Below are 22,637 nucleotides of genomic sequence, written 5' to 3'. Positions count from 1 at the left end.
ATGGTTATTGTTCACAGCATTGCTTCCATTCTATACTTACTTTTCACAGCTTTGGGATTTCTTTTTTGGTAGCCAGGGAAGTGAATTTAAACAATTTTTCTTTCGTTTTGCTTTTATCCTATTTTGAAAACTGGCTGTGTGTTTATGGCTTAGACTTTCAATCTGTCATTTCTCTTATAAAATTTGTACAGTGACACTGATGCCAGGTGTCAAGTCCAGCCACCTCTAAAATGCCACTGTTCAAACCAGCCGTCTTACCACAGGAGCCATAAGACTTTATTGCTCTGGGGGATTAAAAAATATCCTAGAGTCTTGGTGGGGCTTTTGAGGTCTTGCCATGAATTTGTAGTGATAGCCAAAACAAAGCGGGGATATTTCTGAAGAGTGGCACTTTAAAAACTCTTTTCCTTGCTCTGCTCCATTTTGGATAGGCATGAAAATGTTTTCTGGGATGCCTTTTTCCAGATCTTACTGGAAAACCTTTCAGTGTTTTGTTGTGGAATATGATATCCGCTGTAGGCTTTTTGTAATGACCTTTGTTATGTTGAGGTAATTACTGTCTATTCCTACTTTCTTGAGAGCTTTTATCATGAAATGGAATTGAATTCTCCCAAATGCTTTTTCTGCATCTCTTGAGATAAGCATATGACTTTCACCTTCCATTCTGTCCATGTGGTTTGTCATATTAATCAATTTTCATATGTTGAAATATCCTTGCATCTCAGGGGTAAAATGCACTATATCATGGTGTAGGATCCTTTTACTGTGCTGTTGAATTCAGTTCGCTAGTGTTGTGTTGAGAACTTGCGCATCTGTGTTCATCAAGGATATTGCCTTTAGTTTTCTTTTCTCATGGCGTCTGACTTTGGTATCAGGGTAAGGCTGGCCTCATAAGATGAGTTTGGAAGTGTTCCCTTCTTCAATTTTTTGGAATAGTTGTGGAGTTAATTCTTCTTTAAATATATGATGGAATTCATATATATACATATATACATGAGAAATGTCACAGTATGTTATGTGATTTCTGGGGAAACTTTGGATATTCTAATCAAGTTTCCAGGACCTCTTTAAGAATAGCCTGCCAAATGTAAGATCAAGCTTCTGGCATCATCCAGACTTGGTCTTGAGCAAATTATTAATAATTGAAGATAGAAATGTGTGGGATTAAAAGTAAAACTTTCTGGAAACAGAGTATCTGAAAGGCATCTGCAATTATTTGAAAGCAGCCTAACACCCCACAGCGAGTGCTGAGCTGTGCTGACCATGGGCAGGAGGTCTGAGCAGTAACAGAGGGCAGCGTGAATAAGATACCAGCCACCTGCCAGCTGTATAGTGAAAACAGATGAAGGCTGCTGTGGGGATTTAGCAGAAGGCACTCAGCGCTGAAAGGGTTCCGGGCTTCAGCGTGTGCTTCACATTAAACTCTGTGCCAGAGGAGACTCTCAATCCCTAAGATCAGCCAAGTAGGAATAAAGTGAAATTGTCAATAGGATGCTGAATACATGAACACATTACTACATGTCAGATATGTAAGTAGAACCCAAAGGAACATATTGTATAAATCCTCCGAGAAATGACAGTAGAGAACAATGTAAGCAATAGCATGTTAAATTAGATTTTAATTTGAGGCTGAATGTCAAGAAAAATTTATATGATTATCAAATTGAGCCTGATTTGCATAGTTCCTTAAAATTATATATATATGTGTGTGTGTGTGTATAATATGCATGTCTATATATATGTATAATATATATACACACATATATATATACACACATATGTATATATAGAGAGAGCGCGCGAGAGAGAGAGGCAGAGAGAGAGTATGTAATCAACTTAGCTGAGTTAAATTTATAAATATATATACAAATTTTACTCAGCTAACTTGATTACATTTTTAAAAGTTGTAGCAGGCTTTGGGAAAATGCTAAAGTTTGAAGTTCAGCACGTTGTTGCACATATAAAACGGAAACAGACATTAAAAGCCCTGATATAGATGTGTATCCCCGTGTTAGCTTCTTAACGTGAGACTCACCTGCATTATGAAGCAGGGATTATAATCATTTTTCTCTTTTACAAAACTGTCCTGAGAAGCAGATGGTAATATATATTCAGATCCTTGGAAAAGTTCTGTGCAGTTGTAGAGGGTCACTGAAATGACCCATGACCTTGCATTATAGTTCTGAAATTTGCCATTTTTTGCCACCCTGTTTTTAAATCAAAGAGCTTGGCCCTTCAACAGCACCATAAGCTTTGTGAGGGAGAGCCCCGCCCCTATGAAGCCACAGTGATGGGGAAGGTAACCCGAGGCCTCGTCGTCACTGATCAGTTCAGGACCTCTATCTCCGGGGGATAAGACGGTGGCTTTTTCTGGGACTCACCCCGCTGAAGCTGTCGGAGATGCAGAGTCGCTGGGCTCAGAGGCTGGGCTTGAAGCTGCCGCCGACCCTCTTCCCTCATGTGAGTAAGACCTGGGTTAAGTTTTAGCCTAATGGGTGCGGCCAAAGCTGACAGCTCGGCACAGGCCTCTGAGTCTGGTTTCTAACTCTACTAATGAACTGCAGAAAACGGGAAACACTTTCTTGTCTTTTGAGTTGAAAAACAGGATCTTGAAACTTTCAGGTGAGACAGTGTGGTCTTGAATCATGCTTTTAATCCTCAAGTGTCCTGTCTTTTGAGTGTCAGAAGGCCCAGCCCTGGAAATTTGACATGAACAAGGAAAGGGGAAAAGCTGAAATGAAGGCCTACGCTGTCCTCAAATTAAATAGACTGGACGAGGGGGATCCCCAGAAGGTTAAAGGCACCGAGGCCTCGTGGTTGGTCTGGGAGATGTCAGAAGGAGCCCCAAAGCAGGAGAGACTCCTCCAGGGGATGTTCTGGGAAACTCCACACTTAGAAGAGGTGAGGCAAGGGTAGAGCAGGATCCTGTAGCTCCATGGAAAGTTTTGGGAAAGAACGCACAAAGGCACCCAAGCCTGCTGAGGTCCAGAAGATGTGTCAGGTAGCGTTAACAGCGCTGCCCACAGATTCCCAAGAGGAAGGTGGGAGGGTGAGGAGAGGGGTGACGTGCCCTGAGGACGCTCCCAGACTTGTGAATATGCCCGGTGAATTTTCACTGCCTAAAAGTCAAGGCTTAACAGCAACCGTAGGAATGATGTCATAGGGGGTATATGCTGAAAATTGTGGAAAGTGTTTTACCTTGTTGACTACGTGGCACCTGCTATAAGGCAGAAATAAATGCTGTAGGAAAAAATGTGTATAATTATAGAAAGATGAGGTTATATTTTGCATTATATGTGGCTTACAAAATTATATATGCTGGGATCCAGAAAGTATAGTGGTCTGGTATTGCCTTGTTTTAAGTGTTAAAGTTATGTTTTCACTGTGTTTCCTTTAACCTTTTAGGCACCAAATTTGAGGCACTTCTAAATTTAAAGGAGAGAACAAGAACAAATACACTGTCTTCACCAAGTGTCCAGATATGTAGTGCCAAGGTCTCATTTTTGTTCATTTCTAACACATTTCCTTTGACATTCTTTTGAAGAATCCCTGGAGAAACTGATAATTGATTATGTTAGTTTCCAAGTGCCCTTGTTCTCAGTACATTAAATGTATCTGAAAGAATGGTTTGCTTAGCGTCCCCCTCAAAGAGCCGCCCCACCAAAAAAAATGTGTTTGCATTTTTATGTCTGCCCCATGGTGAGAAGAGGGAGGATGAGGGAATACTGTCTGCTGACCGTGTAGTTCAGTGAATAATAAAGTATTAGAGACACAGACTAGTTGAATCAACATTAAGATGTAAAAAGTGAATTAAATGATGGGAGAGAGCAGGAGAGTGGGAAGTCAGGTGGAGCGGGACACAGAGACACTCAGACCAGCACGTGGCACTTCCTGTGTGACCAGGACAGTCAGCACAAGAGAAGCCGCATCAGCTTGGACCGTTTAGGTTTCATGTAGAGTTTAATTCCGAAAGGGGAAACAAACGTTAGCAATACCACCTGGTGTACATATTAGTAAAGGTGTAAGATGCTCTTTTTTACTTTGTTAAGAAAACATAATCGTATACTTGTGGTTTTGTTCTGCGGTTCCCAAGTGGGGCTGGGAACCCTGGAGAGAAGTTAAGCGTGTGACAACGCGAGGCGTGTCAAGAGTCTTTCTCATGAACACCTGGAGGAGGCCCAAGGGAAAGGGCTTGAGGGGTGCACCGACTTCCCTTGTGTCTTCAGCGCTCAGTGATTCTAAACCAGCTGAGTAGGCCACCTAGGACTGCTAAAAAATTGTCCAAGTCTTCCCCTCCTTCACGGCAGCCCCCTGCCGCTGTGCTCTAGGAAGGTGGAGGGATCCATATACCAGCTCTTTGGAGAGCTTGTTCCTGCGTGGAGTCCGTGCATTTGAACTTCTTGAAATCTCAGCTCTCCGGTGGGCTCCAGTACAACTAAGCCTTCTGTAGATCATTCAGCATTTTCTGTTGGTTTGTACGGAGTGATGTTCTTCTGAAACGTTTCACCTCATGAATCCAAGGGCAACCCTGGGTTGGTTTTGAATTGGCAGCACATTTTGAATTTTGTCAGCATCCCCTCTGTCCAACCCTTGGTGGCCCCTGACCTCAACGTTTCAGGCCGCGACCCACGAGTCTGAGGGAAGATGCCCTTGGCACCTCAGTGCACCGGCCATCGTTTCCAATTTCAGCGTCCTCAGAACTAGGGAGACCTCCACTGCAGGTTTCCTTTGCTGGGGCTCGATCTTGTCCTTGATGTTGGCCACATAGAACTTCAGTACCTTCCCTGTTATCTTCAAGCAGATTTTCTTAAACATAGTTTGTCCATTTTTTCTACTTACTCACTGGAGGATTTTGTCTAAGTTAGCCCACCGTGACTGGAAACAGATAATTTTCTTTATTTTCTCATATAAGTGTTGCCGTTTTATGGGGTCTGCTACGTATACAGATGAATTTAGGAATCAGTTGCCAAGTGTCCTATTGAGACTTCCTGTCACACAATGTGTCATTTTCAGCAGTGGACGGGGAAATAAGCAAATTTTCCAGTTGCTTTTTCTTTTCTTGTCAGAAATCATCATTTGCAAAATTTAAGATACATTCAAAAGAAGAGACGCTGATAAGGGAAAAACGTAAAAATTAAAAATGTTTTTTAAGTGTCTTCTTTTCTAAATTTCTTTCAGGGATTCAGACATAAGGGCATTGTATTCAGACATAAGGGCATTGTATTCAAGGGCATTGTATTCAGACATAAGGGCATCAGTATTGTTCGTTGATACCCTAAGTAAACTCAGCTGCTGGAGATCACAGTGAGGTGCCCCCTTCCTTCACCTTTCCACACATGCTGTAATGAGAGTGGATGTCAAATCGATTCATACATTTATAATTAATATTTATATGCAGTGCATTTTAGTATTGGGCTAAATGACATGTAAAGCTTCTGCATAGTCGTAGTGGTATTGAATATTTGATCAACACCAAATGGAAACTTTGGATTGTTTATCAAGTCAGTCACTAAAGTGAGAGTAAAGATTCGAGGTAAAAGGAATCTTTTACAGGTCTGGCATGGCAGAAGGAACCTATAAATAGCACTTAGATGCTCACACTAAATTTAGAGAACAGTTATCTTACATATTTGTGTTCAGTACTCATAATGGTATAACCTACAACTGACAAAAAATGAATTTCTGCTGCAAAGGAAGAAATAAACTCTCCTTGTGGCTAACAAATTGTATGTTAACTGTGAAACAAATATTGAGTTTACATTTTATTTTTTATTCTATAAGCCCCACAGTCTTAAGATCCTTATGTTTTAACTACATTTAATATTTTAAAGGTACTTAAAAACTTTATGGCGACAGTTTACATACTTCTCAGGTAGCAAAAAAAGGAAAAGTTTGAAGACCAAAATATTGTCATATTCAAATGGGAAAACTTTGAGAAAAAAGTGGGTTTTAAAGTCAACAGCAATAAAATTTAGGGAGAGAACAATTATTCTTCATTTTTCTCTACTATGCAAAATGTATTTAACTCCAAGCAGGCTTTTATTTTAAAAGAGATTCCTTTGAAGTGCATCAGCTGAACAGACTTTATGAACCTCAAAGCTGTCTTCATTTGTGCTGCATGCAAGTGACAGGGAGTGTGCAGTGCTACATACTATCCAGGGCTTCATGGCAACCAGACTGACATGAGGCTGTCAGAAGTTCATTTGGACAAGCGCGGCTTGCAGGCAGGGGCTGTAGGGAACCCAGAGTGCTGAAGGAGGCGGTTGGGTGAGTTTCAGTTCCACCATGAAATCCACTCCCACCCCCACTCAGAGATCTTCCCCTTCACCAGGGCGCAAGGCCCCTAAACCCATGGAAAGCCCACCAAAAAAACAGCACTGGAACCAAAAACTGCAGGAGACTTGCCTGCTAAATTATTAATTCTGCTGCAGGGCATAAGAGGTCTGAGGACAACCCTAATCCCAGACACAATTCTCTTCGCCTGGGGGATGCCAGCCTGAAAAACAAAGCACAGCCTTCCTTTTCCACCCTGATAGCTGTTTCGCAGGAACCACCGCCTCTCATAGGTAGGCTCTGTGTGTCTCTGTTTCTGTATTTCTCTCCTCTGCTTTTCCATCGTTGCAGGCCATAAATGGATGTTCCTCCTTGTCTTCTGGTCTGAGATTGAGTTATTGCAAAACTCCTGTCCCCAGGAGCCACGGGAAACAGTAGAGCCCAGGTGCAAATCTCCTGTCACTATTTGAATATTATGCAAAGAACTGTCCAAAATGCCCGTAAAAATGTGGCAGCTGCCATAGGGCTCAGCTTTCAGGCTCCCAGATAGAGAATGTGAGATGCTTCCAGCAAAAGGTATTTCCAAAGCTATTTTAGGAGAAAAGTAAAACCCAAACTTTGGAGTGTATTCAGTGCTCTCTGAAAAGCACACCACCACTTGGAGTACAACAGTGAGTGTTCCTCTGTGGGACCATCCTGTGCTCATTAAAGAACAATGCATATTCATCACTGTGCTTAGCCCAGCCGGGCTACACGTAGTCCCTTCCCACTCCTCACCCTTTTGTTTCCTAGTGTATGTTTTATTTTTTAAAAATCTTTATTTACTTATTTATTTTGGCTGTGTTGGGTCTTAGGGCCCTTCATTGCAGTGCGTGGGCTTCTCTCTAGTTGTGGCTCGAGGGCTTAGTCCTGACCCGGGATTGAACTGGTGTCCCCTGCATTGCAAAGCAGATTCTTAACCCCTGGACCACCAGGGAAGTTCCCCTGCTCCTCACCTCTTTTTTTTTTTTAACATCTTTATTGGGGCATAATTGCTTTACAATGGTGTGTTAGTTTCTGCTCTATAACAAAGTGAATCAGTTATACATATACATATATTCCCATATCTCTTCCCTCTTGCATCTCCTTGAGGAGCAAACGCCCTGGGGTACTTTCCATGTCAGACCTATCGTCTCTTTTCAATTGTATCTTATTCTTCATTGAATCCCCAGCCCCAAGGACATTGCTGGCCCACAGCTAATCAGTATTCGATTTTTTCCAATAAAGGAAAACCACCTAGGAGACAGTGGATTTGGAAATGCTTTGAAAATGTGAAGTTACTTTATCTCTATTCACTTTGTCAAATGTTTAATGAGTGACTAATACATGTTAGACTGTCAGCAGATATCTGAACATAGTTACAAAGATAGAGAAATGCTTTCTACATAGTGTGTCTATAACAAAACTGGGGCTACATTAAAAAACTCATAAAGGACATATCCCAGTATTATCATAGGATAACAGAATCTTAAATTTGAAACAGAGCTCAGAGTATACTGAATTCAAATTCTGCCTCATACAGTTTCTCCCTTCTACAACGTTTTGACATATTACTCTTGAAATTTTGGTTAAATACTCTATGTGAAATATTCTATATTTCTGAATAGCCCCGTAATTGGTCTAAGGCTTTGAATGTTTTAAAGAGGAACTCACCTGAGGCCTGGAAAGTTACACAAGTGACAAACAGATTGTTCTCTACCAGCTTCATCCAGAAGTCACATCGTCCACATTTACTTAAAATAGGAAGTCAGGTTTGAGGTGATGCTGTCAATTCTTCTCTCCTTCAGGCACTGAGCTGAAAGGGAGTGTTTTTGAAGGACATCCCCGATTTTCTTTAGGTCTTTAAGGCCAGTTCCTCCCAGAACTGAAGTGACCACGTGTCAGAGAAGAGGTGCTGTTGGAAGCCTTTGTTTCCACACAAGCCTGTCAACCTTGCCATCTGGTTTCTAGAGTGTACAGCTATCTCCTTGCCGTTAGGAGTGCTTATTTGCCAGGCTTTCAACGGAGGATGCAGCCTTGAATCATGTGCTCTTACTGAAAACTTAGATGAAAAAACTACGATTGAGGTTTAAAAGTGAGCCTAGCCAGTTGTGTTTGTCTAAGTCAACAGTGAGGCTGTGCAGATCACGGAGAGGGATGGGGACTTTCTGTCGCAATGTACCCTTTTCAGCATCTCGGTTACCCTGAGCCCGGGTCCCTCCTCTTGGAGTGCTGATCAGGTTCAGGATACCCCCCAAATGCTTGACATTCTCTAGAGTAACAGCCAGGAATCAGGTGGCCCACACTCTCTTTGAGGATTGGATGTGTTATTTTGGTGTGTGCTTCTAGAAATTACATCTTTTCCTTCTCACCTCGGAAGTGGCTGGATCCCTGCAGTAGTAAGCCCATGTGTGGTGGCTCTGGCTCCTTTCTTGTCTCGGGGATGTGAGTGGGGCTCCATGTCTCTACCTGACGGAGATCGCCGTGCAAAGCCCAGCCTCTGGGAAGGAGCCCGCATCCGTGTTTCAGGATAACAGCCTCAGAAGCTCTCCCTTCAACCCGCGGAGAACATTCAGCCTCCTCCCAGTTCCCTGCTTGTTTCATGCCTGGTGTGGGGGGAGGCGATCTGGCTTCTGGTCAGAATCAGCTTTACTGATCTGGATCTGGCTGAGTGTAAAAGCTGCAGAGGGGACAAAAGATCAAGCGAATCGAGCACAACTTGACCCGACCTCTTACAAACGTTGGGGCAGAGATTCTGCTCAAAGAGGGATACCTATCACCGATGCGGTTTTCTCCCTCTCTCCTCTGCAAAGTCATCCTGCTGATAACAGATCTAGTTCAAACCTAGGATAACACAATGCAGCTGCATTGCCTTAAACAGAAATAGAGGGTATTGTTGTGATTTCTTCCAGAATGGTGGCATTAACCCTGAGTGTCATTTGGCCATGCTCTCAGCTTTGGGGTTCCTGTGCTCTGAGTAAAGCACTGGCAGCTGGGTGCTCTATTCGGGGCGGTAGCGGCCAGGGGAAATCCACCCCAAAACGCTCTGCAGCCACTCCAGCCTAAGGAGCGAGTTTTGGCGGACAATTCAGGAACTCTCCTTGTCTATCCGAAACGCCTGTGTGACTCACATCCTTTGCATGTCAGTTACTCCTAATGCTCCATAGTTTGTTAACAAGATACTCTTTCCATGTACGTGAGGAGGGGAGAGGTGGGCGGGAGGGGCAGAGAGGAGGACGGATGGAGGGGAAGGAGAGAAAGTGGAAGGAGAATGAAAGAGAAGAAGGGAATCCCGCCTTTCCTAGTTTTCCCCGGGCCACACAGCACCTTCCTACTGTTACAGAGAAAGAATATTCATGACGCTCCTTAAAGATAATGAGGCAGACTTCATTTAGGTCCCTAGCGATTCGTGCAGGGACCAGGGTGATGGGATTTTACAAAGGATACGACTCAACTCCGGATGCCATGTGGGCCAGTGGGGGTCACAGCCAAGGGGCAAGGAGGGGGCACAGGTGGGACATTCCTGAGAGGGAACCTCAGGGCTTGGAGGGGCTCTGGCTCAACCCACCTACCAGTGGCGGGTGGGGATGAGAAACTGGATCAGATGTTGAGGCTGGAGGGTCCTTGTAGGGTGACTTAGCAGGGTGCTTGCTAAAGTTGGCTTTTACCAGGAGGTGCACAGGTGGGCCTGAGAGAAGTGTCAGGACCCGCATTAAAGTTTGGTCAGGCAAAGAAGCTTTGTCACTCCTCAGCCTTCAACTCACGAAGGACTGAAAATTCCTCTAACTTTCTTCCCCACTTGGAAGCCCTCTGGTTCTGAAGTTTATCTGACACCCTGAGAGTCCTCACATCAGTACTGTTTTCCTCCCCTTAAGTGTTGATGTTCACCCCAGTTTTGTCTTTGGGCCCTTTCTTTCCTTGCTGTACGTACTCTTCACGGGCAAGCTCAGCCACCTGTTGGGTTTCAGCCTCCATCTGTAATCTAGTTTTTGCTAAATCTGCTCCGTCTGCAGGATGTCCCTCCCCTGAGCTCTGGACTTCTGTGTTTAACTGAGTATGCGACAGTTTCCCCTAGACATCAGTTCAGACATAATTCAAATGGACGTTTTCTGAAATTGAACTGATTTTCTGATAGTAGTCCTTCCTTTGGAATTGCACAGATAGTTCAGGAATCTGGGCTCTCACTGGAGATCCTTCCATCCTTTTCTTTGCTACCCCTTTTCTATACGGTTACAGAACTTATATTAATTCCAAGTGTCTCTTCCTTTCTTTTGGCTTTTTATTTGGAAATAGAATAAATAGATAAATAACATAAAATATCAATAAGAAAAATAAGTAAAAGAAAGAAATGGAGGAACCATACCTGGGGAAATACCTTTTAACAATTTTATATTTGAACTATTACTTATGTTACCCACAATTGTTAAGAAAAAATGAGTTGAAGAAAACTCTTATCAAATAGAAAATATATAAGTGGAAAAAATTCCAATAATGTTTGCATTCAGTGCTCTCAATCACTTGACAATAAACTAAGTTTGAATGGAGTACTTTTATTATTTTAAATTTTTTTTTACTGGAGTATACTTGATTTACAATGGTGTGTTAATTTTTTCTGTACAGCATTATGACCCGGTTATACATATACATATGTATTCTTTTGTATATTCTTTTCCAGTCTGGTTTATCCCAGGACGTTGAATAGAGTTCCCCGTGCTATACCGTGGGACTCTCTTGTTTACCCACGAATGTGGTACTTTTATAGAAGACAAGCTCTCCAGCGTGTTTTTGTTGGTTTTGCTTGTTTTTCAGCGGGCCTCTGCGGCTGCCCGAATCCCATCGTGAACGGCCACATCAGCGGCGACGGCTTCAGTTACAGGGACACCGTGGTTTATCAGTGCAAACCCCGGTTTCCGGCTCGTGGGGACTTCCGTCCGGATATGCTTGCAAGACCCCAAGTGGTCCGGACACACCCCAGTCTGTGTCCGTAAGTACACCTGTGAACTAAGTCAGCGGGTGCTTCCCTTCGTGGTGTTTTCTTTTGTCATTAGGTCGTAACACAGACACGTTTAAGCTCAGAGAAAGGATGGAGAGCTGTCGGAAGAGAGAGAACGTGGGCGCCCCTCCCCTTCCGTCCTTGGTCTTCTTCCCATTCCCATTCCATGTCCTTCCGACGCCTCCTGCAGGCTCCCTCCACATTTAATTTGCTCACCAGCTCATCTCAGATGGGTCCCAGGATGAGGGATGTCAAGCATGCATTCCCCCAACGTTATCCCAGGACGACAAGGTGGCAAGAGCATCCGACCAGAGGAGGATAGAGGTGCTGGGTCCGAGTATGCAGGTTGGCTTTGCAGGGGCCCCACGGTAGCCAGCTCCCGAATCTTCTGTGTTGTTTTGTGTTTTTGTCATTGCTTCATCATGAGCACAGAGAGTTTGTATGCAATCCTTCCTTTAGTAAAGAGGTGAAATTGTATGTAACCATTGTCCTCAAACATTATAACTTGAGAGACAAATGCTGACTCCTATTTTTCTCTCTTTTTTTAACATCTTTATTGGAGTATAATTGCTTTACAATTGTGTGTTAGTTTCCGCTTTATAACAAAGTGAATCAGCTATGCATATACATATATCCCCATATCCCCTCCCTCTTGCGTGTCCCTCCCTCCCACCCTTCCTATCCCACCCCTCTAGGCGGTTACAAAGCACCGAGCTGATCTCCACGTGCTACGTAGCTGCTTCCCACTAGCTATTGGTTTTACATTTCGTAGTGTATATAGTCCATACCACTCTCTCCCTTTGTCCCAGCTTACCCTTCACCCTCCCCCTGTCCTCAAGTCCATTCTCTAGTAGGTCTGCGTCTTTATTCCCGTCCTGCCCGTAGGTTCTTTGTGACCTTTTTTTCGTTTGTTTTTTAGATTCCATATATATGTGTTAGTGTACGGTATTTGTTTTTCTCTTTCTGACTTACTTCACTCTGTATGACACACTCTGGGTCCATCCACCTCACTACAAATAACTCAATTTCGTTTCTTTTTATGGCTGAGTAATATTCCATTGTATATATGTGCCACATCTTCTTTATCCATTCATCTGTTGATGGACACTGAGGTTGTTTCCATTTCCTAGCTATTGTAAAAAGAGCTGCAGTGAACGTTGAGCCCTCTTTCATGTGTTTGGTGGCAATCTGTATATCTTCTTTGGGGAAATGTCTATTTAGGTCTTCTGTCCATTTTTGGATTGGGTTGTTTGCTTTATTGATATTGAGCTGCATGAGCTCCTTGCATACTCTGGAGATTAATCCTTAGTCAGTTGCTTCATTTGCAAATATTTTATCCCATTCTGAGGGTTGTCTTTTCATCTTGTTCATGGTTTCCTTTGCTGTGCAACAGCTTTGAAGTTTCATTAGGTCCCATTTGTTTATTTTTGGTTTTATTTCCATTTCTGTAGGAGGTGAGTCAAAAAGGATCTTGCTGTGATTTATGGCATAGAGAGTTCTGCTTATGTTTTCCTCTAAGAGTTTGATAGTGTCTGGCCTTACATTTAGGTCTTTAATCCATTTTGAGTTTATTTTTGTGTATGGTCTTAGGGAGTGCTCTAATTCCATTCTTTTACATGTAACTGTCCAGTTTTCCCAGCACCACTAATTGAAGAGGCTGTCTTTTCTCCGATGTATATCCTTGCCTCCTTTATCAAAGATAAGGTGACCATATGTAACTGGGTTTATCTCTGTGCTTTCTACCCTGTTCCATTGATCTATATTTCTGTTTTTGTGCCAGTACCATACTGTCTTGATGACTGTAGCTTTGTAGTGTAGTCTGATGTCAGGGAGCCTGATTCCTCCAGCTCCGTTTTCTTTCTCAAGATTGCTTTGGCTATTCGGGGTCTTTTGTGTTTCCATACAAATTGTGAAATTTTTTGTTCTAGTTCTGTGAAAAATGCCAGTGGTAGTTTGATAGGGATTGCACTGAATCTGTAGATTGCTTTGGGTAGTGGAGTCATTTTCACAATGTTGATTCTTCCAATCTGAGAACATGGTATATCTCTCCTTCTGTTTGTATCATCTTTAATTTCTTTCATCAATGTCTTATAATTTTCTGCATACAGGTCTTTTGTCTCCTTGAGTAGGTTTATTCTGAGATATTTTATTCTTTTTGTTGCAGTGGTAAATGGGAGTGTTTTCTTAATTTCACTTTCAGATTTTTTATCATTAGTGTATAAGAATGCAAGAGATTTCTGTGATTTAATTTTGTATCCTGCTACTTTACCAAGTTCATTGGTTAGCTCTAGTAGTTTTCTGGTAGCATCTTTAGGATTCTCTGTGTATAGTATCATGTCATCTGCAAACAGTGACAGCTTTACTTCTTTTCTGATTTGGATTCCTTTTATTTCTTTTTCTTCTCTGATTACTGTGGCTAAAATTTCCATAACTATGTCAAATAATAGTGATGAGAGTGGGCAATCTTGTCTTGTTCCTGATTCTAGTGGGAACGGTTTCAGTTTTTCACCATTGAAGAGGATGTTGGCTGTGGGTTTGTCATATATGGAATATATGTTGAGGTAAGTTCCCTCTATGCCTACTTTCTGGAGGGTTTTTATCATAAATTGGTGTTGAATTTTGTTGAAAGCTTTCTCTGCATCTGTTGAGATGATCATGTGGTTTTTCTGCTTCAATTTGTTAATATGGTGTATCACATTGATTGATTTGTGTATATTGAAGAATCCTTGCATTCCTGGGATAAACCCCACTTGATCATGGTGTATGATCCTTTTAATGTGCTGTTGGATTCTGTTTGCTAGTATTTTGTTGAGGATTTTTGCATCTATGTTTATCAGTGATATTGGCCTGTAGTTTTCTTTCTTTGTGACATCCTTGCCTGGTTTTGGTATCAGGGTGATGGTGGCCTCGTATAATGAGGAAGAGTTTGAGAAGAATAGGTGTTAGCTCTTCTCTATTTGATAGAATTCGCCTGTGAAGCCATCTGGTCTTGGGCTTTTTTTTTTTTTTTTTTTTTTTGCGGTACCTGGGCCTCTCACTGTCGTGGCCTCTCCCTCCGCGGAGCACAGTCTCCGGACGCGCAGGCCCAGCAGCCATGGCTCACCTAATAAGACTTTAAATGTCATACCTAAAGATTACTTCATTTATCCCTTTAGGGGTCTTCAGTTTTACATCTAGCAAAGCTTGTGGTCTTGCGTCTAACAGGTTCTACATCAGGCTGCATTACAAAATGGAAATAGATTATTTTGCTTTTCAGCATTCTACTTGCATTAGGATACACATGATGTGGCAAGAATTGCTTTTAAATACTATCTTGCACACAGTGTATTCCACACGAGAGGGCTCAATTTACAGAATTTTCAAAGAAAAGCGAAAATAAAGTGATATAGATATACTTAGTATAATTTCTCATTGATGTCTAATATTTCTGTTAATGTGTGTGTGCTGATTCATTTCCATAGTACATCCTGTCTGACATTCCCAAAGGTAGTATTGTTATTATCATTAAGACAGTCAAGACTTGGCAGAACTCTGAAAACAAAAATTCCCCAAATTTCTTTACTGTTAAGCCTGATTTAATAAAAATTAGTCCTTTAAAAAAAATGCTAACTTCTTTCTGCTACACTAAATGGTAAAAGTTCAAATCATAAGTTAATATGATTATATTATAAATATAAATTCCATAGAACTCTCACATTATTAATATATGGTATAAATAATTGAATTTTTCTAAATCCCATGAGCTTTTCCAAATTCACATTTTGATTTTTGAACTAAATGAAGCGGTATTTTAAAAGAGAAGTGGTTCTATATACTGTTGTATTGGTCTCTTAGCTCTCCAAGGCAAAGTGGTCTGATTAGATTTATTTTTCTGTCAATTGAACAAGTTTCTTTTCTTGAGATGTTTGCATCAATATTTCAGGCCTGGTTTTGCTTATCTTCCTTCACTTTCTCCTCCTGATGAGATACGAGTCAGTATAATTTTAAACTCTGTGATTCTGAATTTTAAGTGGTTTAATAAGCCATCATTTCCTGAATTTACTCAAGCTGCTATAAATTTACCAAATGATGAATACTTTATTATGCCACTCAACTATTATACAAAAGCTGTGAACATTTGCTGGTTATATTTTTGAATATCTTTATGGGTTTTGTTAATGCTAAATTCTAGCAGCGCCTCCCTTAAAACCAGGAGACACCTCTGCTACCAGGAAATTAAAAGTAAATTAACAATTAAAAGCCTTTTAGAGAACACAGAGGCTTTTCGTAGGAGTTTCCTACCTTCCCTTGGGTCACGGTGACTCATTATCAAGGTTCCCAAAATGTAATTCATTGTTAATATATAAGGCAGTTTCACACAAGAAGTTTTCTCACTTAATTTTGTGCACTTCCCTGGAAGAAGGTTGACCTAGAAAATCTTCAAGTTTTCTTCCAACGCTAAGAGTTTGGAATCATTAGCTGACCCGGTGTCACAGAAAATCACGTACCTGTGACATGTTCTAAGGAATGGACAACTTGTGTGTGCTTAGGTGGGAGTTTTCCTGGGACCTCAGCTCCTAGATCTACTTAGTAGAAAAAAGGAGGAAGCCAGAAGTACCAGATGGGAACAAGGATGCTCAAGGACCCAGTCAAAGAAGCTGGTGTTGATACAGGCTTCCCAGGATGCACTGTTTAAAGAGTGTGACTGCAGTCAGGTGTGGAGAGGGGAGGGGAGCCCGGCATTACTAACAAGGAAGGCAAAGAATGACATGACCTGTCAAGCACATATGAGCTTCAAGGCTCACCCTGGTACTCGGGGGGTTTTCAGGGAGGAGTGTTTTATCACAGGCTTCTATAGACTGTGGGGCTGATGCGACTTACACATTGGAACAAAAATTAAATTTGGTTTAAAAGCATGGCCAGACTTTGGCCTGTTATTGGGGCTTGTAGATCTGTGCATCTGGGATAGGTAGAAATAAGACAGGATTTAACCAAAGGAACCATCATTAATTGTAAATATCACTTCAGACTTCTATGTGTGTGTGACGGCACATCCAAAAGGAGAGCGTAGTTAGAATATGTTTGTTTGTGCCTGATAGTACTTTCATGTTCAAAAATAATCTATCATAATAATTAGTTATGCCAGTTATCGGGGGTACAGCATGACCAGAGTCTAATAACGTCCTTGCAAACTATTCCAAATAAAATTGTTATTCCAACCAAATTCTGTTTGGTTGATGCAGTTCCTCTTGGCCTCTTTTCTCACTCTTTAGTCACTCCAGTCTTTCACTTTTTCTTCATTTCCAACTTCAGGGAACTTGTCAGATAAACAGACTCTGAAAGCTCTGACAAATTCCTTGAATAAATGTGTTCAGGACCTCACATGGGAGCGAGGGCACCTTGACAGGAAATGGAACAGCGCAATGCAGGTCCAGATATCATACTAACGTCAGGTCCTTGGTGGTCCCCCGTGCTACATCCTTCAGAATGCAGTGGGCAGCTTCTGGAAAGACCTTGGGTTCACGTTGTATCCCTTGAATATCCAGATAAACTAAAGCCACTTAAACAACAGCACATGTTCATGATTATAAAACCTCCTGACTCTCTCCATCCCTGTATACAAATATGCTGTCGAGGGAAAGGAAAGAGAGTGGAAGCTGCATGGGTCGGTCCATGTTGAAGACCCCAAAGGCCCTGATTTAGAGATGAAGGGACAGAGGAGGGCAATTCAGAATGGATTACATCAATACCTCTGTCTAGTGTGTTTGTTTATTCTGATCCCACTGAGATCTTGGACATGTAAACCAAGTTCAATCTGTCACTTGAGAGGAGGTATATTTTTAAAGTTCCCAGACTATCATCATCCTTCTTATAAATGGCAGAGACATTTAAAGCTGCATCCCACTTGAGAGCTTTGGGCGTTAATTGTTAGACTTTGGAAATTATTAGGGTATTAATGTAAGGAGAGACAGAGAGAGAAATAGAGTGGGAGGGAGTGGGAGGGAGAGGGGAAGAGAAAATTGGAATATCCAATCAAGGTGAAATGATGTGAAGCAGTTGACTTCCATACTTTGTACCATTGTAGGGACTGCTATTATTGGCCAAATTATCTAAGCAAATAGAAGCAATTACAATTTTCAAAGTAAAATCAAACAAAAGTATTTTTTAACTTTAAGAATTGTCAGTAACATCAAGGATATATGTTATTAAAACTAAAAATATTCACATAAAAATCAAATACCAGTGGGAATGCATCCCTTCTGCACCCTATTCTTTCAAACTGCATTTCATTAGAAATACCATGGTTATAGGGAAGACATACTATATCTATGTTATAAGGGTTCATTTTCTTTGAGATTATCTTCAAAATCATACTGTATTGAAGATGTTGGTGATTGTATAAAATACTAATAGTATTCATTATAATTGTTATTTATTGCCATTTTGATTATTATTATATTTAACTTTTGGATTGTCCTAATTTTTAAAAATTACTTTACAAAGGCAAATAAAATCACTGTGTGCTCTCAGAGACTTTCTAGTCTGGAAGATAAGAGACACATATATTAGGTGCATAATCTAATTAATATTCTTTCCTTTTAGTTTCAACATGGAGTCCAGCTATGATTTCCTACATATCTATGAAGGAGAGGATTCCAACAGCCCTCTCATTGGAAGTTTCCAGGGCTCTCAAGCTCCAGAAAGAATTGAGAGTAGTGGAAATAGTGTCTTTCTGGCATTTCGCAGCGATGCTTCTGTGGGCTTGTCAGGGTTTGCCATTGAATTTAAAGGTACTGCGACCAGCTTAAGTTGTGAGGAAAGTAATTTGTATCGAGATTGCTTTAATCATAAGCATTTACTTATAAAGTCTTGCCTATCTGTTTAATGCATAAAATTCTGACATCTCTCTCAATCATCTGGGGAACAGGGTCGATGTCGCCAGTGGAGAAGAAATTTCCAACATGCGTTTCTACCTTAGCTGAAAGAAAAGAAAGTGGGGGAGGGAGATTTCTTTTTCCAAATTCATGGCCATTTAAAGATAAATTATGATTTGTACAATAAATAATTTGAGTATATGTGTTTTGCTATCTTAATTTGTTTCTTCAGGATGACTCAGTTTAAGTACATAAATAGCTTAGTCTGGTTTTTGTTTTTTGGGTTTTTTTTTTGTTGTTTTTGGGTTTTTTTTTTTTTGGCTTGCAGGATCTTAGTTCCCCAACCAAGGAATGAATCCGAGCCCTCCACAGTGAAAGCGTGGAGTCCTAATCACTGGACTGCAAGGAATTCCCAATAAATAGCTTAGTTTTATCTCAATATTTTTCAAGATGTGAAATGTCGATTGCCATTTCCCTGTCCTGACCACCCATGGTGGTTGGTTTGATGGGGAGAAAGCACTGATCCTGGTCGGCACTTTCTTCCTTGGTCACCTCATGGTGACTCCCACTTCTCTGGGATCCACCACCCCCTGCCACTAGCATTCAGAGAAAACAAACAGACAGACTCACAAACAAAGATCACCCCAACCTAAGCATTTTGCTGTTGGGTTCATGAAAGTAAACATATATATTTTTCAAATCTGTTTCTCATGTGAACAAGGAAAACACGGGGTATATTACAAAGAATCAGAGCAAAGGATTTATCAAAATATTAATTGGCAGTAGTGAGTGCTTTATAAAAAACATGAAAATATATACATTTATTTAAACTTTTGAGTTAGTTATTAGTTACTAGAATTATAAAATAAAATATAGGGTACGTTTCATCTATGTTAACCCTTTAATGGACTTGTATTTCTTGATATGTTTATTTTTTTTCGCGGTATGTGGGTCTCTCACTGTTGTGGCCTCTCCCATTGCAGAGTACAGACTCCAGACGTGCAGGCTCAGCAGCCATGGCTCATGGGCCCAGCCGCTCTGCAGCATGTGGGATCTTCCAGGACCGGCACAAACACATGTCCCCTGCATCGGCAGGCGGACTCTCAACCACTGCGCCACCAGGGAAGACCTTGATATGGTTTTTAAGTAGGAAATTAATCTACTTCCTCAAAAACACCGAAATCTACAAACTGATCTTTGGTACAATATACAATTTTAAAAAATTTAAACAATTCAGCAGTTGAAGGAGTTGCTGTGCTTTTCGGATGGGATCCATTAATGTTCACGAATAATTAACAGCAGTACTTTTAAGTATTTGCCATATCATTAGATAGTTTCTGTATTAATAAGAACTCATTGAAGTACATGTCACCATGACAACGTCCATTCTATACTGAGTAAAAAGTCACACGTTTCATCTAAATATAAGACTGTAAGGAATGGGAGAGAATATTTGCAAATGATGAGACTAACATGGGGTTAATGTCTAAAATATATAAACAGCTCATACAGCTCAATACCAAGAAAGCAAACAATGCAATAAAAAAATGGACAGAAGACCTAAAGAGACATTTTTCCAAAAAGAAAGACATACAGATGTCTAACAGGCACCTGAGAAGATTTTCAGCATTGTCAGTTGTTAGAGAATTGCAAATCCAAACAACAATGAGGTATGACGTCACTCGAGTCAGCACGGCCATCATGAAAATGTCTACAAATAACAAATGTTAGCGAGGGTGTAGAGAAAAGGGAACCCTCCTACACTGTTGATGGGAATGTAAATTGGTGCAGCCACTATGGAGAACAGCATGGAGGGTCCTCAAAAGCTAAAACTAGAGTTGCCATATGAGCCAGCAATGGACTACTACTCAATCATAAAAAAGAATTAAATTCTGCTATTTGCAGAAACATGAACAGACCCAGAAAAATTATGCTTAGTGAAATAAGTCAGACAGTGAAAGACAGATATTGTGTAATATCACTTGTATGTGGACTCTAAAATAATGCAAATGAATGTATATGCAAAACAAAAACAGACTCACAGACAAACTTACAGAAAACAGACTTATAGTTACCAAAGGGGAGAAGGAAGCGGGGAGGGACAAATTAGGGGTATGGGATTAACAGATACAAACTACTATGTATAAAATAGATAACAACAAGGATATTTTCTATAGCACAGGGAATTACAGCCATTATCTTGTAATAACTTATAATGGAGTATAATCTTCAAAAATACTGAATCACTATGCTGTACAAGTAACACTAATATAACATTGTAAATCAATTATACTTCTATAAAAAAGAAAAGACTGTACATCTGTCATCATCTTGTATTCCCCAGGGCATCCTAGGGTAAGAGAATCTGCGGATGAGTGAGTAAATGCAGAAGAACTTCTGTCCCTCATGATAGGGGGACAGGGCTGCCTCTTTGTTCTGGTTCTTTGGGGACCAGCAGAGCCTTCTAAATGGCTGCTAGAGCGCTCATGCTTTAAAAGTTCTCAAGTGGAGCCTGTGAAAAAAAAAATCACCAGAAAACAAGGAAGGACACAGCAATGATACAGCATCCAGCAAGTACAAGGCCCCATACGGTGAGGGAAGCAGGGAGTGGACCTGGCTCTTGGGCTTGACCAGAAGGAGCCATGGGGCAGTCCTTCCGAGTGACCCCAGGGCCCCGGCGGCTTTGGCGCAGGCATTCTGGTAGGCGTCCGTAAGCAGTGCCGACAGGAACCAGGGCGGAGCACACCGCATAATGAAATCATCTCATTGGTAAACGTGACAACTTGTAAGCAAAAAGCGTGCCATGAGTTATCACCAAACATCCTGAACTGACAACTGAGTAAATGCAACTAAAACCTTTGATGCAGTGCATTTGGATAAATGAATAAAAACTGGCCACCAGAGGTCTCAATTTGCAACACAGAGCAGAAAATCGTGGGAGTGGTATTTAACCAAACAGTACACTAAACCAACAGACACTGTAACAAAAAGTGATCAAAAAGGCTGACCAGGCAACAGGCATGTAGTTTTTTCTCCATCATTTTTTAAAATACAATTTTAGTTATTCTATTTTTTATGTTTGGCTGCATTGGGTCTTCATTGCTACATGTGGGCTTTCTTTAGTTGTGGTGAGCAGGGGCTACTCTTCGTTGCAGTGTGCGGGCTTCTCACTGTGGTAGCTTCTCTTGTTGCGGAGCATGGGCTCTAGGCATGCAGGCTTCAGTAGTTGTGGCTCGTGGGCTCAGTAGTTGTGGCTCGCAGGCTCTAGAGTGCAGGTTCAGTAGTTGTGGCACACGGGCTTCAGTAGTTGTTGTTCGTGGGCTCTAGAGCGCAGGCTCAGTAGTTGTGGTGCATGGGCTTAGATGCTCCACAGCATGTGGAATCTTCCCGGACCAGGGTTTGAACCCATGTCGCCTGCATTGGCAGGCGGATTCTTAACTTCTGTGCCACCACGGAAGCCCTTTCTCCATCATTTTATAGGAGAAAAATATACGCCCTAGACCAGTGCTTGTATTTATTAGACACTCAGTACATTCTGTTCGATGACAGAGTAAATGACATCCGATGGAAGGATTGTTCTCGTGCCCATAGTTTTATTTATTCATCCCTTATTTGCTTAAAATAAACAATCTGTGTTCTCTATGGCATCTAAGGCAGCAGTAAAGAATTATCAGAATGTCACCTACTCCTTGAAATATCCAAATTGGTTTTCAATAAAGTGATTAGAGTGTTGGTCCCAACACAGTACACAACTATTGCTGTGAGTCTCTAACCAGAGCAAAAATAGAGAACCTGGAGGGGTTTCCACAATTTATATATATGATATAATATATTCATGATATATGTGATAATTAATATATTATACATGGCATATGATACATATGATGTATGATAATATATGATACAAATATTACAGATGCTATATGATACATCTGATAATATATGATGTATGATATATGATATATATGATAATATATCATGTATGATACACGTGACAGTATAATGTTTATATATTTAAGTTGCACTTTAACCAAAGTATGTAAATAAAATATTCTAATAGCTGGCTATAATAATTAGTCCAACAGTTGCCAAAGAGATCTCTGTTTGGCTGATGTTGACACATAGGTCATTAAAAATATAATGAGAGATATTGAACAAATACAGTTAAACAGGCCTCTTTTCCATCCTGCCGGACGTCACAGAGTTTCTGCTTTTCCCTCTTCCACTGTTTGTTATCCATTCCGAAGAGGATGTAGGATGTAGTTTTCAGAGCCCATTGCATCTTTACTCTTTACCGGCGTACCTGCCACAATCTCCCAGGAGCATCTCCTTCCTAACACTACTGTGTGGATTTACTCATTGGCCATAGGTAGACACTCAGGAAGGGAAAAATTCTTAAAAAGGAGCAAAATCCACATTGATCACAACCCCCAAAAAGGTAAAATGCAGGCTTCCATTTCTACTTTCCAGAGATTTTTTTATGTATTTGCTTAACCCTG

The sequence above is a fragment of the Leucopleurus acutus genome, assembly GCF_964270905.1.
Source record: "Leucopleurus acutus genome assembly, chromosome: Y".
Lineage (NCBI taxonomy): Eukaryota > Metazoa > Chordata > Mammalia > Artiodactyla > Delphinidae > Leucopleurus > Leucopleurus acutus.
Note: the sequence above shows the minus strand (reverse complement) of the source record.